This window comes from Elephas maximus, chromosome 7 (genome assembly GCF_024166365.1).
Source record: "Elephas maximus indicus isolate mEleMax1 chromosome 7, mEleMax1 primary haplotype, whole genome shotgun sequence".
Taxonomy (NCBI): domain Eukaryota; kingdom Metazoa; phylum Chordata; class Mammalia; order Proboscidea; family Elephantidae; genus Elephas; species Elephas maximus.
In genome coordinates, this window is record NC_064825.1 from 122,238,157 (window position 1) to 122,242,329 (window position 4,173).

General features: G+C 41.4%; 1 pseudogene; it reads left to right on the forward strand.

Annotated features, from left to right (window-relative positions):
* The first annotated feature begins 241 nt into the window (after positions 1-241).
* On the forward strand, positions 242-1,175 carry LOC126080887 (olfactory receptor 4D6-like; annotated as a pseudogene).
* Positions 1,176-4,173: the final 2,998 nt, after the last annotated feature.

Consider the following 4,173-nt stretch of genomic DNA (forward strand, 5'->3'; position numbering starts at 1 on the left):
CAATGATGTAATTTGGCTTTATGTAATGATACAGTCATCTTCCATTTTCTGATGTGATGCAGTCATCCTGTTTTCACATAATGCAGGTTTTTGAGTAAGGACCTGGTCTTCGTAATCTAACCAGGTTGATAACTGAGGAGTGGGTGTATAATAATTAATATTGCTACCTCATGACACCATATTCCTCTTAATTCTAACACCTCATCTCCCAAGGCACACCTGGAGGAGGGTCTTCACCACCATGGGCCAGGACAACTGCACCAATGTGAAGGAGTTTGTCTTCCTGGTACTCGCTTGCTTTCAGGAGCTAGAGTGTTTCTTGTTTGTGGCCTTCCTTGTTGTATACATAACAACTGTATTGAGCAGTGTCCTCATTGTGGTCACCATCACCTGTGAGTCCCACTTCCACACTCACATGTATTTTCTCCTGTTGAACAAATCAGTACTGGACTTTTTTTTTTTTCATCCATTACTATCCCCAAGTTCCTGGTGGATCTTTTATCAAAGAGAAAGACCATTCATTATCCTACAATGCCTGCATGGCACAGATTTTTTTTTTTTTTTTCATTTTGCTTGTGGAGTAGATATTTTTTCCTTCTCTGTAATGCCCTATGACAGATACCTTGCAATTGCCAAACCCCTCCACTATGTGACCATCATGAGAAGAGAGGTATGGGTAACCTTGGTGGTGGCTTCCTGGATGAGGGGTGGTCTGCATTCAATTGTCCAGATAATTCTCATGCTTCCAGTCCCCTTCTGTGGCCTCAGCATTCTGGATGTGATGTGCCCCAGGTAGTAAAACTGGCCTTTGCTCTGGAGCTTCTCCATGATCTCTAACAATAGACTAGTGACCCTGCTGTTGTTCCTCCTGCTCCTGGGGTCCTACACCTTTATTCTGGTGATGCTGCAATCCCATCTGGAGAGGGGCGGAACAAGGCCTTCTCCACCTGCACCTCCCACATCTGGTGGTGTCCCTCCACTTTGTGCCAAGCATTTACATCTGCTGCCAGCCCCTCATTACACTGCCTATGGACCCAGTCATATCCATCAATAACACAGTCATAACTCCCATGACGAACCCCATGATCTACACACTGAGGAACCAAGAGATGAAGTCAGCCATGAGGAGGTTACAAAGACAATTTGAGTCTTCTCAGAGCAATAAACTAGGATGAGAGAGTCAGATTGAGACTGGAAATCTAATTTTCTAAAACTTTTAGCCTAAGGTAAGAGACAGCTGGTTCTTTTCTTGTCATTCATTTCCCTGTATATCCTCAGGGCAACTGACCCTATTGTTATTGTTGTTAGCTAGGGTAGAGTCGACCCAGGGTCATGTGGGCCCCATGAACAACAGAAATGCTGCTTGGCCCCGCATTATTCCCATGACGGGTTGCACACCAGACTATTGTGATTTTTGGAAGTAGATCACAGATCTTTCTTCCTAGTCTGTCTTAGTCTTCTAGCTCCACTGAAACTTGTTCGGCATCATAGCCATTTATAAGCCTCCACTGACAGACCAGTGATAACTGCACATAAGGTGCATTAACAAGGAATCAAATCTGGGTCTCCCTCGTGGAAGGTGAGAATTCTACCACTGAACCATCAATGCCCCAGTTACTCAATTTTAAATGAATTATAATAACAAAAAGAGATGAGATTGAACATGAGCTATCAGGCTGCGGGACTGGGAAGAAGTATGAGGTATAAGATTGAAATCAATAACCAAAATGCTAATTTGGCATAAGCTGTGACTACAATGTCAATGTTTTACCTCACTTTCATCATCCACAATATGGAAATAGCATTACTTATCCACAGGATTAGAAACCCTGGTGGCATAGTGGTTAAGAGCTATGGCTACTAACCAAAAGGTTGGTAGTTCGAATCCACCAGGCGCTCCTTGGAAACCCTATGGGGCAGTTCTACTCTGTCCTATGGGGTCACTGTGAGTCAGAATCAACTTGATGGAAACGGGTTTGGTTTTTAGTTGCATTAACAATATTTACATAAGAATGTTCTAAGGGACATAATTGTGAAGGGCAATAGTTGGCACTAAGCAAGCATTCAATCAATGTCCCCTGTTCTTTATCAATCTACTCCTAAATACATACACAGAATATAGATGTAGTTATATACATGCTTTCTCGGATGACTGTTATTTCCAGTCTATTATTAAAATCTCTTAATAATTTTATATTTTGACTGTAGAATCTTGAATATATTTCACCAAGTAGTGAAAAGACAGTGACATTTTAAGTTGTCTTAAGCCAGATAGACAGTTGGACAAATCTATACATAGACCCAGAATTTCCAATTTTCAGGTCCATTCTACGGATGTTCCTACTGAAATTAGTCTCAAAACTACTTGTAGAGTTTAGGGACCCATCTCCACAAAATTCATCATGACCATTTATTTTATGTGAATCTAATCTCCCTTCTTCCCTTTTCTCCCTTCTTTCCATTTCACTCCCGATGATTTTATGTTGTTGCTGTGCATTATTAAAAAACAAGAACAAACCAAACCTGTTGCCCCCAAGTCAATTCCAACTCATAGCAACTCTATAGGACAGAAAAGAACTGCCCCATAAGGTTTCCAAGGAGTGCCTGGTGGATTCAAACTGATGACTTTTTGGTTAGCAGCCATAGCTCTTAACCACTACCCCACCAGGATTGTCAAGTGGGACAAAATTATATAGTGTGAACACATAATTCAAATCAAGTCACTATAGCTCCCAAAAAAAAACTACTGAAAAATGCCTTTTTATGTACTCAAGGCCTATTTTATGTAACAGGAAAGAAAACAAAACCACACCTGGCTCAGGATCATTTAGTAATAGCCACCTATCAGCCCTCGATACCATTAAAAATTAGCCAAAACGTATGGAAACCTAGGAAATTGCAACACACTGAACAGTGTTTTGCAAGGTGCCAAATTGTTGTGCTGCATTAATATTTGGCTAAGAAGGTCTTAAGAGGTAGCACACCTCTATGATCCCCTCTGTGTCCTACAAGACAGAGACATTGGGTCAAAACTCTTCATTAAAATACAGTGTTCCTCAATCTTGTTAAATTATTGTCCCCCACTTCAAGGAGCCTTTTTAGATTTATTTTTCCTAATTGATCCTCCATAAAATTTTAATATCACAGGTATACTGTACATCTATGTATGTACTGTGGCCCTTTGAAGAGCTAGAAAACATTATAATATCTAAGTTTTTTTCACCTCACCCTGTAATGGATTGAATTGTGTCCCCTCAAAATATGTGTCAGCTTGGTTAGGCCATGTGTGGTTGTCCTCCATTTTGTGATTTTCCTACATGTTTTAAATCATAATGTCTGCCTGTGGTTAAAAAGATTAGGGGGGGAGGTAACACTCTTGCTCAGGTCACCTGCCTGATCCAATGTAAAGGGAGCTTCCCTGGGGTGTGGCCTGTACCACCTTTTATCTCTCAAGAGATAAAGGGAAAGGAAAGCAAGTAGACAGCTGGAGACTTCATACCACCAAGAAAGCAGTGCCGGTAGCAGAGTGCATCCTTTGGACCTGAGGTTCCTGTGCTGAGGTACTCCCAGGCCAAGGGAAGACTGATGCATCACAAGGTCCTTCCTCCAGAGCTGACAGAGAGAAAAACCCTTCTCCTGGAGCTGACACCCTGAATTTGGACTTGTAGCTTAATAGACTGTGAGAGAAGAAATTTCTCTTTGTTAAAGCCATCCACACGTGATATTTCTGTTATAGAAGCACTAGATGACTAAGACATGCCCCAAGAACCAATTTTTGTCCCCTTGGGGAAAATATTGCCCCCACTCAGAATGAATGATAAAATGGCATTAGATGTTTCAATAGAGCAATTGCCCCAAAATTCAAAGAATCACAGATTAAATGGATTTGTGTCCTCTGTGGTCTTGAAGAATTTGGAAACAAAAGAAATGTGGGTGTCTTCATCTGTGTATGTATGTGTGTGTGAGAGAGAGAGAGAGAAATCTTGCACAGAGTAATGACTTAGCAACCGTTTAATAACTCCCACTGGAACTCCGACACTACCAGCAAAATGTCCATTCTATTTCACAGTCGCACCCGATAAAATTCCCTTTGCTAACTCTTAAATTAAGCTTGGACCTGAGGGACTAGTGCACCTGGCAGGAATACTTTGGGACAGGCAGGAAAGCCATGAT